We start from the raw sequence: 18,854 nt of genomic DNA, 5'->3' as shown, positions 1-18,854 counted from the left end.
CATATCGCATTGATATGGTAAAATTGACGTCATTGTTCGTTATTGTCTTTAGTTTACAGTGTAGGAAGCCTCAGGACAGCTGACGTTGTTTTGGCAATGTGTGTTTTGGTTTCCGACACGCGCTGTACAAAATCGCAACAGACTGAGCTGTCTGGCCAATCAGAGCAGAGTAGCTCGCGGAAAGGAGGGATTGATTCATTTGACGAGTCGTTTGAGAATCATTGAAAAATGTGGTGATGTTCGTTCAAATGTATATTATGAGGAAATTAAACCGTTTTTTTTACCTTTGATACATGTAAACCTATTGTATGAGACTCCAAAACAACATTAGGAAACTTTAAAATAGCATAATAAGGGCACTTTAAATTAAATAGAGCTAATTAGACACAACCAGATTTAGGTTGTTCAAATGGCATTCACTGCCCTAAACAGAACTAACTTGTCTCTGCAAACCAAGTACACTTGTTGTCAAATATTAGTCGTAATGCAAACTTGTGGGAATATACAATCTTAGAGTCAGTCAGAATAAAATCAAATGTTTACAATTTATTGACCAGGTAATGAAGCAATAATTCAAAATCCAATTCATAAGAATAAAATCATCAGTTAATCATATCATGGCAACAATTCAGAAATCGAGGAATTTGTAGAAATTATTACCTGGCAGCGAAATGCGGGAGAAGAGGGAGATGGTGAGGGTGAGGTGTGGGCTGCACTGTGTGCTGCGTCTCGGATGTTTCTGTTACACATGCAAGAGAGAGTTCAAATGTTAAGAGATAAGTGTACAGACCTATTTTTTATTTATCCAAAATTTGAACTTAAGTCGTGATATGGACTAGTGACTAAACCACAAATAGACAAAGTGTTTGCATGCATCTGTGTGAATGCATATTTGTAATTTGTAACATTCTCGTTTAACCTGACACCAGCTTGGAACCTGCAAATCCAGTTTTAAAACCAAAGGCAGTTTTAAAGGTTAGAAGGCCACATATATTTATACATTTATAGAAATGAATAAATATAAAATGGACTTTAAAGGGTTAGTTCACCCAATAATGAAAATTATCCGATAATTTACTTGTCATCAAGCCATCTGGTGTATATGATTTTTCTTCTTTCAGCCAAACACAATTTGAGTTCCATCAGAAAACATTCTGGCTCTTCCAAGCTTTAAAATGGAATGGTAACAGGGGGTTAATAAAGGCCTTCTGAAGCGATGTGTTTTTGTAAGGAAAAATCCATATTTATAACTATAAACTATAATCACTGACTTCCGGTAACGGCTGTATGCGAGTCAAAGTTTGCAAAGTTACATTTCAGTTGTATCACGTAATTGTCCGCATAAACCATTGGTGCTTGGGCCCTCATGACCTTCACGGCTATATTAAAAATTGTCACATGGACCATTTTCACATGGAGTTTGTGTGTGCACATATATATATATATACATGCATACAGTAGTCAATATTTGAAGTGGATCAAAACCTTTCATCAAAGTTATACATGCATTTCACCTGTTCTTGTCTTAGGACAACTTTGAACTTTTTTGATCCACTTCAAATGTTGACTACTGTATACACACAATATGGTGTGTTTGTGTGTGTGTGTGTATATATATATATATCTTATGTGATGGAGAGCCAGTGTTGCTCATTTGAACTATTTAGGAAATATCAGTTGTGCAAATGACTATTTGTTTTTCTTGCCTGTATGTTGTATTTATTGCTTTTTTTTTTTTTTTTACTGTCTTAACTTTCATTGAGGGAACTAGCTGAAATGTATAGAAAGACAAGAGTTAGTTTTACAGAAAATGGTATGTTCCAATTAACTAAAGGCGGGAAAATTATGCATTTAATGCCATGTCCACACTAATACGTTTTCGTTTGAAAACGCATCTTTTTCTCTCCATTTTGGCCTTCCGTCCACACTGAGACAGCGTTTTTATTAAATAAAAACAAACCTTTTTGAAAACGCTCTCCAAAGTGGATAAATTTGAAAACGCCCTTTTCGCGTTGTTGTGTGGACTGTCAAAACAGAGGTATTTAAAAACAATGAATGAAGTTAAGTCATGTGACGCATATTGTACTAATAGATATTCATGTTTATAGCGGTATTGTGCCTGTTATGTGCCGTTTTCAAAGATATCCGGATTAACTTAGACATAGCCTAAGTGTTTAGAAGTGAGGCTCGGGGGAACAGAGGAGTTTGGAGCTTAATGCAAAGGTTGTTAATGCTGCTGTCTCCAACAGTTCGTGAGAGAAGTTGGTGCTAGTTTTAGTACCTCAACACAGTGCTAGTTTTTACACTGTTTTTGTAACCTTTGTTTTTATTTTTGCTCTTATCCACTGTTGTATGAACCTTTTGCACTTCCTTGCCTTTAAAGTGTTTAATTCATAATTAATGAATGAATTAATGTTCTTTTGGAACGACCTTTAAGCGGATGCCTGGTATGATTCTCCTTGTGACCGCAAGGGTCTCTATCACACCTTACTTAATTACATTTTGAAATATAAAAATAATAATAAATACTGCTCAAGCTTCCATTCCCTTTTGTATCAGACATTACGTGCGTGTTTTTAGCACGTCCGTCAGTGAGACGACACACTACAGCCTGTAAAACGTTGAAATAAATATTAGTAAATAATGGCAACCTAAATAATATAAGAAAGTTAAATATTATTTGAAATGTTTTTATTTTTTTATTTCAACAGAACAAAGTGCTTTTTAAACAGTGCCATTTAGGTGGGTAAAGGTACAGAAATAAAGTAAACAAATATAACATAACACTGCATATTCTTCACTATATAAATTAAATACATATGTTATTACATTGAGACATGGCTAAATTCTACTGTACAACAATAATATATTTGTCACAATTACTTTGTTAAAGGTGCAATAGAATGGACAACTGTATTTTCCTAGACATGGGCCTAGCTGAATATTTAGAGTTCTGTACATGGAACTGATACCTGAACATGAACATAACGTGAGCCTCAAACACCATTGTTTTCTCCTTTTATATGTTAATCTCGTGCATGGAAAAACGTTGCTGTCAGGATCAATAATATTTACACCCACAAAATGTGCATATACCAGCCCATGTTCTCGGCCAGGCAGTAACGTGGACCTGCACATCAGAAGTTCTGCAGGTACTGTGAAGAAGCAAGCAAGGACAATAGGGAAAATGGCAGATCATGGATATAAATCGTATGTTCCAGGCTGTGCAGGGGATGTGAGCGATTTGATTTAAGTGTAATGACCTACTTTTTATTTATTCATCAAAACTTCGACAAATTCTGTGACATTCCGCATTATACAGTAAATTCCATTTCTATGACTGGATTCCGTCTCCGTTTTTCACATCGCGGAAATCATAGGGCCCTATACATATTAATCCTTATGAAAGTTACAGAAGTTATTTAGTCGAAAGTAGTGAGTGAGTTTTTATTTTTATTTATGTTATTAACATTAAAACGCACACAGCCGCGCAGCAGGAATATTAGATTATAATCTTGGATTATGCAACAGACATTATACAGCTCAGTGCCTCCACAGTTAACTAATAAACCTTTGATTTGTTATATCGGTCTTTTTCATGCTATATGGTGTCATATATTCACATAAAACAGCATTCACATACAAAAAAAAGTTTGTTGGTGCAATTGTCAGGTTTAATAACAGCTGTAAATACGGCCACAGGTGGCTGAGGTGTTTCTTTTCCCTTCTCTTTCCCTTGTCACTAGCTAATTGTGAGTCAGAGACTAATTTCTGGCTAAACATGAAAAAGCATTCAGAGTAAATTCTTGTTTACATCCAGATAAATAAATAATCACACACACAGATATCAATGTGGCATCTTAGTTTGACTTACTTCTCTTAAACCAGGATTGCTTGAAAGAATGAATCCCATCAGCACCAGCATCAGAAGATATCTGACAGTTGTGAGAAATGTTCTTTGTCTGCTTTAGCATTCCCGTACATTTTAACAGCTGCTGCATTCCAATCTCTTCCTCCTCCTGTAGTTGCCACTCCTTTGCTTCTTTTCTCTTCAATTTGCTGCTCGTCTTCCTGTAGATTTCACAAATGATGTGCGATTTAGGAGGTCAGCGATTGGCCGTGGCTTTAGGTGTTATCCCATTCGTAAGTTCAATTCCTAAGACCATTAACTGCGTCTCTCTTGTCGAACGCTGACTGAGACATGATGGGATGCAGTGCTTTCGAATATTCTCATGTTGCTCAGGCATCCACCCCCTATTCCTCACGGACTTCGATACCGCTTGCCTGTACAGCGATGATGCTGTGTGCGGCTCTGTTTTGTGCTGTGCTGCTCTGCTATTCTGATCATTTGGAGAAAAGCTGGGGGAAGGGAGGTGAAAATGAGCCATCGCATGGCTCTGCTGACATCTTCAACCACAGACGCACCTTTCTTTCTCCACATGACATGCATGAGCACCCTCCCTTCTGATTATAATTGCTGGTTTATAATTACTTTGTTTGGTTAGAAACCGCATTGCTTCCAAGGAAATGGCAAACCCAAACTAAAACGGACAGTTCATGAAGCCTTTGCGTGTAAAGCATAAGTATGGTTTTATTTGAAAGCAGACACTTTGCAGTTTATTTTAAAGTCACAATTAATTATTGTCATAATGATTTTTTTTTTATAAATAGCTTTAAAGTTTTATGTTATTAGATTTTTTTTTTATTAAATAAAATTGAAGTTGGTATTGTTTTAAACTAAAAATGCAATGTTATATTTAAAATCTGAAGATGTCTAAAACTGAGTTTTTCAAGATCATGTCAGGTGATTTTTATTTTGTGAAGACTTTAAAATGCTAACTGATGTTTGTCATTTTCTAAGCATCCATCCAGTGCATTGTCTTTGTTTTGTGGTGCAAACTGCCCCATTCAGTTTCAGTCTTCCCTGCTCTGCACACATTCACACTTCTTTGGTCTGGTTATGGCTCTAATTATTCTTTTCTTTTGTCTTCATTATAATTACTGTATACATTATAAATATGAATTTCTATTTGCACCGTTTTAATCCCTCATTTCTTTGTTCAAACTTCTCACTTCACCTTCTTTGAAACTCTATTAAAGGGCCCCTATTATGGATTTTTGAAAATGACCTTTCATGTAGTGTGTAACATAGCTCTAAGTGAATGAAAACATCTTGCAAAGTTTTAAATCTGAAAGTGCACCGTATATAAAGTTATTGTCTTTCAAAATTAAGAGTTGAGTGAGTCAATTAAATGAATCGTTTTTCAAACGAGTCATAAGCCGTTTCGTTGTGATGCAAGACGAAACATCAGCATATTGGCCGCCCACTTATTAATAGCGCATGCAGACACCAGGGAAAACTTGAACCTCAAATCTGTAGGAAGCCTCAGGACAGTTGTTGTTTTGGCAATGGGTGTTTTTGTTTCCGACGCGCGCTGTAATACAACATTAGGCAAGGCAAGTTCATTTATATAGCACATTTCATACACAATGGCAATTCAAAGTGCTTTACATAGAAGAAATTAAAAATAATTAAAAGAAATAAGAATAATTAAAACAGTTTAGAAAAATAAAATAAAATGGGAGCATATACAGGTTGAACAGGAGTGGTGGAAGAATTGAGCCTTGAGGGACTCCGCATGTCATGGATGTCCACTCAGACTTATGGTCTCCTATACTCACATAATAACCTCTCCCATCTAAGTATGACCTGAACCATTTTAGGACTATCCCAGAAAGCCCCACCCAGTTTTCCAGCCTGTCAAGAAGTATGTTATGATCGACAGTGTCAAATGCAGCACTGAGGTCGAGTAGTACCAGCACCAGAGATGCTCACAAGTCTCTGAGCTAGAGTCCAAGTCAAGTCTCAAGTCTCTGAGCTAGAGTCCAAGTCAAGTCTCAAGTCTCTGAGCTAGAGTCCAAGTCAAGTCTCAAGTCTCTGAGCCAGGGCTGGCCCGCGGTATAGGCAAATGCTAGGGGCGCCACTCATCCATAGGGGCGCCAGAATGAGTGAACGAGTGAATTTAAAAAAAAAAAATTATTATTTTTTTTTTTATATATAATACTATTTTAAAACCATTAATTCGAAATACTACAAAAAAAAAACAAAAAAAAAATCCGGCTCACCAATCGTCCCCCGCCCATCGAGTGCTTGAAGTGCGTCAGAAACAGAGCGCGCGCGCGATCAGTTGTTGGTAATTTGTTGTGTAGCGTGCGCGACGCCGCATCCAATGTAGACAGACAGCACTGCTTTTGTTAACACACAGCTCGTAGAAACGGGCCTGGCAGCTCGCGCCAGTTCTAGACGCGGTGAAAGTTTCCTGATTGTGACGGAAGGCCGAATTTACATGACACATTATAAATGAGCATAGTCTGCGATAGATACAGTGCCAAAAAGAAGAGAAGAGGATAAACGGGGATAAAGACAGAGGTAAAGTGATGTAGTGAATGAACAATTTATGGCATAGGAGTAAGATACTATAATTTCATGGCAGTTATTTTTACCTTAAACTTAATGTTAGCAGTTGTTCTGAGTTCTCCAGAGTCCCCAGACTGTGTGGTTTTGTAACAATCATGTCAGTTTTAAGACGCATTTTTTATTATCACTTTTTTTTATTAATGTTTTACTCTACAGTTGTGCAGTTGTGGGGATACAGTACAGGCCAAAAGTTTGGAAACATTACTATTTTTAATGTTTTTGAAAAAAGTTTCTTCTGCTCATCAAGCCTGCATTTATTTGATCAAAAATACAGAAAAAATAATAAATATTGTGATATATTATTACAATTTAAAATAATTGGTTTTCAATTTATTATACTTTAAATTATCATTTATTTCTGTGATGCAAAGCTGAATTTTCAGCATCATTACTCCAGTCTTCAGTGTCACATGTGACATCCAGTCTATCACATGATCCTTTAGAAATCATTTTAATATTCTGATTTATTATGAGTGTTGGAAACAGTTCTGCTGCCTAATATATTTGATGAATAAAATGTTAAAAAGAACTGCATTTATTTAAAATAAAATAAAAATATTTTCTAATTATATAAATCATCTTTACGATCACTTTTTATCAATTTAACACATCCTTGCTGAATAAAAGTATTGATTTATTTCAACCCAAAAAAAAAAAAAAAAAAAAACTGACCCCAAATTACTGACCAGTAGTGTATATTGTTGTTACAAAAGATTTCTATTTTTAAAACATAAAAAAAATAAAAAAATATTCTATTTATTTATCAAAGTATCCTAAAAAAGTATCACAGGTTATGAAAAAATATTAAGCAGCAGAACTGTTTCCAACTTTGATAATGAATCATCATATTAGAATGATTTCTAAAGGATCATGTGATAGACCGGATGTCACATGTGACACTGAAGACTGGAGTAATGATCCTGAAAATTCAGCTTTGCATCACAGAAATAAATGATAATTTAAAGTATAATAAATTGAAAACCAATTATTTTAAATTGTAATAATATATCACAATATAATTTTTTTTTCTGTATTTTTGATCAAATAAATGCAGGCTTGATGAGCAGAAGAAATTTCTTTCAAAAACATTAGAAATAGTAATGTTTCCAAACTTTTGGCCTGTACATTTTATGGCATAGTAATGATATTTATTTACAGGTTTATTCAAAATAGCAAAGTTCACATTAAATCTTTATTGTAAATCGTGCTATAAAAGATAATGGGGACTTGACTTGAATGCTATGTAATGCTCTTGGTATTTGTGTTTAGGCTGTAATGTGTGTATATAGGCCTATATATATATATATATATATATATATATATATATATATATATATATATATATATATATATATATATATGCTAAATCATGAACACAATGACGGGGTGAAATGGGCTGTGATGCATGGGGCGCCAGGTAAAATCTTGCCTAGGGCAGCAAATTGGTCAGGGCCGGCCCTGCTCTGAGCTAGAGTCCAAGTCAAGTCTCAAGTCTCTGAGCTAGAGTCCAAGTCAAGTCTCAAGTCTCTGAGCTAGAGTCCAAGTCAAGTCTCAAGTCTTTGAGCTAGAGTCCAAGTCAAGTCTCAAGTCTATTGTGGTTATAATAAGTGTTGCATCACGTACAGCGACCCATCCAGGCTACCTAGAACACTGCATAGCTATAAGGAATTCAAAGCATGTAATATGTTATTATGACTCCTTTATTTATTACAGTATCAGCTTTGATTTTGGTATATACTCAATGTAAACAGGCTATTGCAACATGACAAAAACACAAAGAATGCTTTACTTTTAAGTTAATATCTGTATTTTGCCTTGTAGCATGAACATACAGTACAGACCAAAAATTGAGTTTCTGAAGAAAAAGGACTCCCTTGTCTGTCGCTGAATTATAATGAAAGGCCTTGGCTCCTATTGTGCTGGCTCTGTGGGGCTATAAGACCAAATATATAAAAATGTTATACCTTACACTTACAGTACTAAAATTGACATACTCCTATTTAGTGCAAAACTGCAAAACATCACATTGTAGCTAAATGCAAAACACTATTGCAGCGAACCAAATGATGTGAAATATACTATTATAAAAATATACTTTTATTGACCCCTTTCCGTGGATGAAAAACACTGATTGATCGATATCATGTATGAGGAATATACATTTCGGTAAGTTGTACTGTATCTTTCAACAGCGTCGTGTTTATTTACTATTAGCTAATAGAAAGGGTCGGTTCACGTGCCGTTAGGGATCTGTTTATACTGTCTATGGATCTGTCACGTCACATTTACAAGCGCCAAAACGGTATAAATTGTTTGAATTTCGTTATAGAATTGACAGAATTTGAGAGCTGAGATTTTTTTATTTTTTATATCATAAGTACCTGCTCTGTCTAGTCTGTCGGTCTCCGTGTCCTCTTTGCTTCGCGATTTTTCTGTGCGTGAGAAAATGGATGTGTGTCGTGAGAGCGTGTGAAAAGTGTCAATCGCGTGAGTCTCACGGTGAATGCGTGACAGTTGGCAGCTCTGTTGAAGTTTTTAAACCCAAAGCTTACGATGAATGGCACAGCGGCCGGTGCAGTCGAAATGTTTGTTGTCCTCTCATGTGTGGCCGCGCGCCGCAGTTACGTAGTAACGGAGGGAGGGGAATAACAGCGAGCTCGTCTGAAGTCACGCTGTGTGCGACTTAAGTCGCACTCGAGTCCGAGTCTCAAACTCGAGTCCCCATCTCTGACCAGCACTGATAATTTTCCTGAATCAGTATTTAAGGAAATAGTTTATTATCTTTATGAGCGCTGTCTCTGTGCTGCGATGTGGTCGGAAACCAGATTGAAAATAGTCAAAGTATCCATTCGAGCTTAAGAATTTGTTCAGCTGATTGAAGACAACTTTTTCAATGATCTTGCCTATGAAAGGAAGATTTGAGATCGGTCTATAGTTGCCTAATATGGTCTTATCCAGATTGCTCTTTTTCAGGAGGGGCTTGACAACTGCAGTTTTCAGGGAGTTTGGAAAACTCCCAGAAAAGAAGTGAGGCATTTACCACTTCTAGAAGATCTGCTTCTAAACTGTTTAGCACACTTTTGAAAAAAGATGTGGGAAGTGTGTCAAGAGTGCATGTTGATGTTTTAAGGTGTTGTACGGTTTCTTCCAAAATTTTGCCATCAACTTCTTTGAAATCAGACATAGTAACTACTTTCTCAGGCGGTCTGATCTGTCTGACCCCAGCGCAACTCAAGGATGTGCTGATCACCTTTCTGATATTATTGATTTTCTCAGCGAAGAATGAAGCAAACTCACTGCACTTGTTGTCTGAGAGCATTTCACTGGGAATCTGGCTTGGGGGGTTTGTCAGTCTCTACAGTAGCAAAAAGAGTGTGTGTGTTGTTTAAATTGCTGTTTATAATATTTGAGAAGAAAGTCTGTCTAGCTTTGCCTAGTTCCATATTGAAAGCATGCAGGCTGTCTTTGTAGATGTTATAATGGACTACAAGTTTTGTCTTCCGCCACATGTGCTCTGCTTTTCTGCATTGTCTTTTCATATTTTGCACTGCTGTTGAGTTTCTCCAAGGTGCTTTTTGTCTGCCACTCTTCTTCCTGACTTTAACAGGAGCAATATCATCAATTACATTTTTAACTTTTGAGTTAAAAGAATCAAGGAGAAAATCAACAGAGTCTGCAGATATGCTTGGTGTTAAGGATATAGCCTTCATAAATATTACACTAGTGTTACATTAGGAAACTTTAAAATAGCACAATAGGGGCATTTTAAATACCCTTCTTGAATCGTAAAGCTCACTGAATTAAAACTTTTTTAAAATATTTTTTAAAGTCAAGTCACCTTCTATGCGCTTTTTAAATACTGATTTTTTTTTTTAAAGCAGCTTTATAGTGATAACAGGAAAATAATGCAACAAAGTTTGTTTCTGCTGTACAGCAGATCTAGAAGAAAATAGCGTCATAGTCCAGGGCTGCGTTTCCCAAAAGCATCGTAAGCCTAAGTTGATCGTAAAAACGATCGTACGACTGATCTTAATATTACGGTCTGTTTCCCAAAAGCATCGTAGCTTAAGTAGCACTTGAAAATCTTCGTAGAACTACGAGTGCTCTGGAGTAATCGTACATCCCCAAGTGCATCGTAAGAAGACAGATTTATGAGGACACCTGCAGGACAACCGGCAGATTACACTTTTATCTAGATTTAACAGATTACACTGCAAAGTGAGTACAAATATAAGGTTTTGATTGTACTTTTTTATTGTACACTTTATTGTACTTTTTTTAATGAATGTATAAATTAAATAATAAAAAAGGGAAGAAAAAATACACATCTAAATTAAATTAATGAACAAAATAAAATCATAAAAGAACGAAGCAATGTGGGAAATATACTTCAAAGACTGGGCAAAATATGGATGAATAATAAATAAAAAAATCGGTCAATGACTTGCTGACGTGCACGAAAACCAGCCATGTATTGGGCATTTCTTGCGGACCTCCTTCCTTGATCTTTGAACACCCCGGGTTGCAGTTAGTTTGCAATGTCCACCCAGATGTTTTGTTTTTCCTTATTTGTATGGTGTCCTTTAAATCTGTTAAAAATAACATCTTTGTTTCGCCTCTAAAATTAGGCCTACATTAATTTAATCTTTTTTGAAAGGTATCTTTTCTTGTTTGTCTTTTTGTTCATACATTTTGTCAGTAGGCTATCTCTGCCTGAATGTAGACTTTAGACTTGTCTTGATTGCTAATCCACAGATGATGATTATTAGGTTAAACCTAATAATTAAGGCTAAACGTTCAGAATACGATTCCATATAAGGTTGTATTTCAGCACTTCGCGAATGGACAGCGACTCTTAAGTAGCACGTAAAACGCGTTCTCGCGCGTTCATGTTAAGTGCACTTTTGGGAAACGCTCGTGGAATTGCTGCGAGCGTTCGTAACCTTGCACGTAGAAAGCGCTCTTAAGAGCTAAGATACATCGTTATCGGGAAACCCGGCCCAGTTTGTTAAGTGATGGTTAATTTTTGTTGTAAGATTATTCATTTAGTTCATATATACATATATATATATATATATACACTCACCTAAAGGATTATTAGGAACACCTGTTCAATTTCTCATTAATGCAATTATCTAATCACACAATCACATGGCAGTTGCTTCAATGCATTTAGGGGTGTGGTCCTGGTCAAGACAATCTCCTGAACTCCAAACTGAATGTCAGAATGGGAAAGAAAGGTGATTTAAGCAATTTTGAGCGTGGCATGGTTGTTGGTGCCAGACGGGCCGGTCTGAGTATTTCACAATCTGCTCAGTTACTGGGATTTTCACGCACAACCATTTCTAGGGTTTACAAAGAATGGTGTGAAAAGGGAAAAACATCCAGTATGCGGCAGTCCTGTGGGCGAAAATGCCTTGTTGATGCTAGAGGTCAGAGGAGAATGGGCCGACTGATTCAAGCTGATAGAAGAGCAACTTTGACTGAAATAACCACTCGTTACAACCGAGGTATGCAGCAAAGCATTTGTGAAGCCACAACACGCACAACCTTGAGGCGGATGGGCTACAACAGCAGAAGACCCCACCGGGTACCACTCATCTCCACTACAAATAGGAAAAAGAGGCTACAATTTACACGAGCTCGCCAAAATTGGACAGTTGAAGACTGGAAAAATGTTGCCTGGTCTGATGAGTCTCGATATCTGTTGAGACATTCAGATGGTAGAGTCAGAATTTGGCGTAAACAGAATGAGAACATGGATCCATCATGCCCTGTTACCATTGTGCAGGCTGGTGGTGGTTGTGTAATGGTGTGGGGGATGTTTTCTTGGCACACTTTAGGCCCCTTAGTGCCAATTGGGCATCGTTTAAATGCCACGGCCTACCTGAGCATTGTTTCTGACCATGTCCATCCCTTTATGACCACCATGTACCCATCCTCTGATGGCTACTTCCAGCAGGATAATGCACCATGTCACAAAGCTTGAATCATTTCAAATTGGTTTCTTGAACATGACAATGAGTTCACTGTACTAAAATGGCCCCCACAGTCACCAGATCTCAACCCAATAGAGCATCTTTGGGATGTGGTGGAACGGGAGCTTCGTGCCCTGGATGTGCATCCCACAAATCTCCATCAACTGCAAGATGCTATCCTATCAAAATGGGCCAACATTTCTAAAGAATGCTTTCAGCACCTTTGTTGAATCAATGCCACGTACAATTAAGGCAGTTCTGAAGGCGAAAGGGGGTCAAACACAGTATTAGTATCGTGTTCCTAATAATCCTTTAGGTGAGTGTATATATATATATATATATATATATATATCTCTATCTATCTCTCTCTGGACCCACGAACGGTTCAGATTAAGTCAATCTACATTTATGTAACTGATTTTAAAAAGATATAAACAGTTTAAAGAAGAAAAATGTTTAACTTTGAAGACAGTTTATGTAACCGGCCCAGGGAGTTTCCAGCTAATCGGGTTCTTCAGGCTGATTTGAAGACCTAAAACTAAACTCCTAGTACTCAACCCTTCCTCCACCTTAGCCTTTGTTTTCTCTAGAAGTTTTGGTAGCACATTTTGAGAGAAATGCGCCCGGCTTGGTAATGCATAACGGGGCTTGAGCACACTAAGTCAATACTTGAACCCCTCGTTTTCAACAACCGAAAATGGGCGCATATGCTGATTCGGTGGTGATGCGTTCATGTAACATGTAAGGGTGGCGCTGCCAATAAAGCACCTAAAAGCAGTCACAAAGAACCGGCAAAAGTAATGATTATGAATGTCAAAAATAGCAAGGAGACATTTTAATTGTTTATTAATAAACAAGTGTTTTCTGTGTCCGTGTCGGCTGCAAAGATGAAGTTGACGATGCTGACTCGCGATCATCGCAGTAGTGAACAAGCGAGAGAGAAATGCACATTTTGTACGGATTACATAAGCAGAGAGCAGTCTGTTTTCTTTCGTTTAAAATTTTTCTGTTTAAAAGTAGACATTTCAAGCTTTCTATAGATATATTTCTCAGGTCTGTGAGCAGGGGCGTGTCTAGAGGGAGGCTGGGGGAGGCAGTGCCTCCCCTAGGATAAGCCCTGCCTCCCCTGAGAAATGATCTGTCCATCTGATGATAAATTAGAAAAGAAAAATGTTTGCAAATTTTTTTCGGCAAATTCTGACCTAAGATGATGTCTTGTGTTCTCCTTCAGATCAAGGTTCATAAGGGACCGTTCGGTATTTATGGAATGGACCACTGGAGGAAAATAGGGGAGGGTCATGTCTTTTTATTCTTTGTTGAGGGGAATAAACTTTTTTTAGTCTAGGGGGAGGGTCACCCAACTTTTGTATTCATGAAAACAGCCAAAATTCGAAGTTGCTTGTTTTGTGCATATTTTTCCATTGCTAGAAGATGGGTCTGACCCAACAAAAACCCAGTTTGGCGCTGTTTGACAGTGCGTGCGCGCTTTGGGCGTAAGTGTTTAGAAAAAGTGCATCATGTCAGAACAGAATGCCAATGAAATGTTTACCCCGGCAAAGCTTTAAAGCACAAGCAAATAATGAACTTGTGTGATTGCAAATAAGTGCAGTGTCCTGTGAGTGAAACTGTACCGCTGCATTAACATGTGATGTGAATGTACGTCGACTCGTCGAGTTTTACAGTATTGGGACTGAGACGCCAGAACTGCAGCTGATAGAATGTGCGCTGTAGCATGATACTACCATATTTTAGTTTCCATGGTTATTGTGTTTCCACAACAATGTTAGTGAGGATATCTACTGAAATGGCCACATGGCCACAACAGTGGAGTGTGATGTGTAAGTTGAGAAAGCAGAGGTTAACGCCTGTTTCACACATAGGCTACTCTGTGTGAAGTGCGTATGCGGTGCAGGAGCAGCACGCACTATAGTGCTTTCACGTGCAGTGTTTGCAGTGTGTAACTGATCCACGGCTGTACCATAAACACATACTAAATATTTTTATCTCAAATTCAGAAGTTATCAGCAAATTTTATAAAAGAAAAAAAGTTTTGTCAGCATTGCGATTCTCTTTGTACACTAGGATTGGGTATTGGTTGGGTTTTATCCGATACCTGTACCTACTCTGTATTTTTTAAACGGTTCCGGTGCTTAAACGGTTCTTGAACCGATACTTAAGAAAACGAAAGCACACACACTTTATAAAAAAAATAATACCTGTGTGTGCGCGCGTGTGTGTCCAAACTGGACACAATATTAATTTAAATCTTTAAAGATTTTCTGATTTCTGATTAAATGAAAAAATTGCGCCGTTTAATAAGCTACTGATGTAGCCTAAAACACTTAAGTTAAGATCAAAATTTTGTCTTCTCATATTATGACTTGTACTTTAAAACAGAGAAATATCTGACACTGAGCAGAAATATTTAACACACACAGTATAGCCTCATATAAATATACTTGATATACTTAATACTTGATATGCAAGATTTGCAGTAGGCTTGGGCGGTATCCAAATTTTGATACCGTCAAACCTCCTCCCTATTTTACCTCGGTATACGGTATTACCGAGAATAATTAAAAATTATGACGTAAGGCTCAGACAGCGTCACCAAACGGTTGGCTTGTGCCTAAATCGTTCAGAAACTTAATACCAAACGCTAATACTGAAACAATAACAAAACAACATGCACAACAATAAAAAAATTTATTAGCAACAAATAGCAGCTTATAAAAATTGCAAATACAATAGTCAAACAGAATTAAATTAACATAAACATCCAGAACAGTTTTCGCGCAAAGACGCGAGGTGCAAAGGTGCAGTGCGCACACAAATCAATTAAATGAAATCACACCGCCCGAACAACTTTTAAAAACAAAGAGCAGCTTATAAAAAAAAAGGTGCAAATAATCCCACAACACTCAACGGAGTTAAATTAACATAAATATTCATATTATAAAATTATTGCAAGGAAATAGTCCTAAATAAAAACTTATTCTTTCCAGTCTTCTTTCCAATGTTTTTTTTAAACGAAAACCAAATAAAAATAGGCTACCTGAATCAATTAAATAAATAGAAATAAACACAGTGCGAAAACGAACGAATGGCAAGTGGCATCAAATCTAGTCGTCTCAATTTTTCGCTAGAAAAACCAGCATGTTAACTTTGTCCGGCTTTAACAGGGCACGTTGTGGACCGACAACTTTACCTGCAGTGCTGAAAACGCGCTCCGAGGGTGTGCTTGTGGCACAGACGCACAGGTACTTCCGTGCCACTCGCGACATCTGGGGAAAACGCTCGGCAGCATTTTTCCACCAGAGAAGTGGGTCCGCGTCTCCTTGTGTAACTGGCTCCAAACAGTAGGCTGTTATTTCAGCTCTGACTCGGTCCTCTACGGTGCCGATACCGACGGGACCTGCCATTGCGTCGGCTTTTTTTTGCAGCATACTTCCCAGAGTCATCTTTTTTCGTGGGGGTTCGGGTTGCGCCTCTCCCTCTTCCACTCTGATGGCCACTGGACCTGCTGCCTCTAAACTCACGATCTCAGCCTGTAATTCAGCCTTTGTCTCAGCCAATGCCTCATCCGTCTCATATCCTCCACGGTAACGAGGGTCGAGGAATGTGCATTTTCGCATTATTTTGCGCACTGAATGAGATTCATACTTGGCCTCCAGCTTTGTTAGAATTCCAGATTTTATTGACTTTGTTAGCTGGAGGTCATTTTCTGACGCAGCCAAACACATTGTCCCTGCAGAGCTGGAGTATGGGGAGGATACATGAACTGGTCACATAATTTTCTCCTGACAAAATATCAGTGAAGTCACCGACTGGTTTCAGTGCTTCGTGGACAGCTTTCAAGACGTCCATGTCCTGCCAGGTCAGGGACAGGCTGCTCCTTCTGTCATCAGACAGGACGTGTCTGATCGCTTGGGCCTGCTCGAGGATGCGCTCCACCATTGCCAGTTTGGAGCCCCAGCGAGTTGCGCAGTCCTGCCAATGGATGGATGGATGAATAAATTAATGAATGATTAATAAACGATTGAATAAATGAATAGGCTTAAATAAACGAATGAATGAATAAATAGGCCTAAATAAACGAATGAATGAATAAATAGGCCTAAATAAACGAATGAATGAATAAATAGGCCTAAATAAACGAATGAATGCACAAACAAAAAAGTTAATGTATATTATTCCTTTCTCTTGATAAATGAAAATGCACTAGTGTAAACGTAGGTAATCACACAGTCTGCTCGGGAATCGATGTTCTCGAGCCATATCCTTTTCAGTGAGTATATTACTCGACGGCAGGAGAAAAATAAAACAAACCATTTTTAAACTTTTTTTGTTCAATAATAAAAGGTAGCGAGCGATACATCGTTTACCATTTAATGAAACAAACTATAGTTTCATTAAGTTTAGATTGTGGCCGAAGCAGTTAAGCCACGGCCAATGCAGGGACCTGATTGCAGCAGAAATGTTGGCAGCGTTGTCAGTGGTTATGGCTGAAAGTTTTTTCTCGTCAAGTTGCCATTCCTGAAGTGCAGCTTTGAGCGCTGCAGCAAGATTGTCCGCCGTATGACTCTCAGGAAAATACGTAGTTTGGAGGCATTTTGATTCAAGTTTCCAGTCAGGTGTAATGGTGTGGACAGTCAGGGACATATATGGTGTCATGTTAACTGACGACCACATGTCAGTTGTTAAGGAATAACTGTCTGCCGCTGACAGCAGCACTTGAACATTGTCTCTAACTTTACAATATAAATGTGGGACGGCTGTTTGTGAGAAATGTTTCCGTCCAGGCAGCTCGTACTGGGCATCTAGGACCTTTACCATGTCCTTAAAGGACTTTTTTTCCACTGTGTGAAAAGAGACCATTTCCTTCGCCAAGTATTTTGTCACTGCATCAGTACAGGTTTTCCAACGGACACTGTCCCTTTTGTACTTTGTTGTTTTCCCGAAGGCCGCCATTATCGTCGGCTGCGTACTGGCGGTGGACCTAGATGTAGTTGGTCCTGCATCGGGTTCGGGAGGCGTTGAAACTGTTGCACTGAGTGAACTCGGGCCCATCCTCGCAGCAGTGAATGGATGGTGGTTTCGTATATGCGACCTTAGGTTCGAAGTATTTCCATCTCTCGCAGTGACCTTTTTGTTGCACAATCTGCAAATTGCCTCGTCCGTATTTATCGCCTCTCCCTTCTCGTTCGGTCGAAACCCGAAATACTGCCAAACTTCAGAAGATGTGTTTTTTTTCGAGACCAGGTCACTCGGTGCGCTACTCGCCATCTTTCCGCCTCTCTCGCTCTCTTTCGCCTCAACGCTGTCACGTGATGACAACCGCGCATACGCATTTTTATGCATAATTTTTTTTATGACGGTATTGAAACTGATACCGTTGCTATTTTTATATCCCGCGGTATACCATATTACCGTAATACCGCCCAAGCCTAATTTGCAGTTGGCATTAAAATACTAGACTTCCATGTCCGCCACGACACTGGAAGCTGAACTTGATCAAGCGTGTCAGAGGTTTTGGGTTCTAATCCGCATTCGTACAGGTTTTTTTTATTTATTTTTTTTATTATGCTCATCAGTGGTTGTATATCAAGCAGGGAGACGCATTTCGTGATTTCACCGGAACGAATAGAGTCTCCGCAATGTATTGAAGCGCGCGTCCGAGTGAAGACAGTGCGGTGTGCGCAAGCCAAAAAAAGAAAACACTGGATCAGCGCCACTGATCGCAGCGGCAACGAGCACTTTGATCACTTGATTTAAAAAAACACATTTCAGCGCTAGATCGTCTATTTAACAAACGAACAAAATGAATGCTCTGCTGGTTAACTGGAGATGTTTTATCATTGGAACATTCGTGCCGCGAGATGTTTTATAGGGGGCGGTAAAAAAAGTCAGGCACCGAAAGTTTCGTTCTTATTCGGTCTCATTACTCGGTACCCATCCCTATTGTACACACATACACTCTTTAATAGATGTATTCCCTTTTTAACAAATTTTAAACTATGTATTATTCAATGCATTACTTGTATATAGATGTATATATTAGGTTGCTCAAGCAAGTGGTAAAATATTTAACCATTAACTTATAATAAAATCGCAAACATTTTAAATTAAAACTTAAAATTGACAAAAACAGCCGACTCTCATGCCTTTTCTTTTGCATTTAAATTTTAATTCAAGAAATCTTGCATGTCACAAAGAACTTGTTTTTCCACTTCCATGAATGAGACGAGTGCTGTTCATTATGTCGCCTTGTTGAGGTAAATTGTATTTTTCCTTGCTTTACCCCGGTCTTAAAGTTAAAAGATGACTGTGAAAAATAGTAGTATTGAATTAAATATATTTATCTGTCTATTTTGACTAATAGATCTCAAAAATAAATG

The 18,854-nt window shown here is 38.0% G+C and overlaps 1 protein-coding gene across 1 annotated transcript in view; it reads left to right on the top strand.

Moving 5' to 3' along the window:
• cdc73 (cell division cycle 73, Paf1/RNA polymerase II complex component, homolog) overlaps window positions 1–18,854 on the top strand; it is a 53,082-nt gene that overhangs the window by 19,678 nt on the left and 14,550 nt on the right. The window lies entirely within an intron of this gene.

Source organism: Leuciscus leuciscus (assembly GCF_965113295.1).
Source record: "Leuciscus leuciscus genome assembly, chromosome: 6".
Taxonomy (NCBI): Eukaryota; Metazoa; Chordata; class Actinopteri; order Cypriniformes; family Leuciscidae; genus Leuciscus; species Leuciscus leuciscus.
Note: the sequence above shows the minus strand (reverse complement) of the source record. Positions and strands in the feature narration are given on the sequence as shown.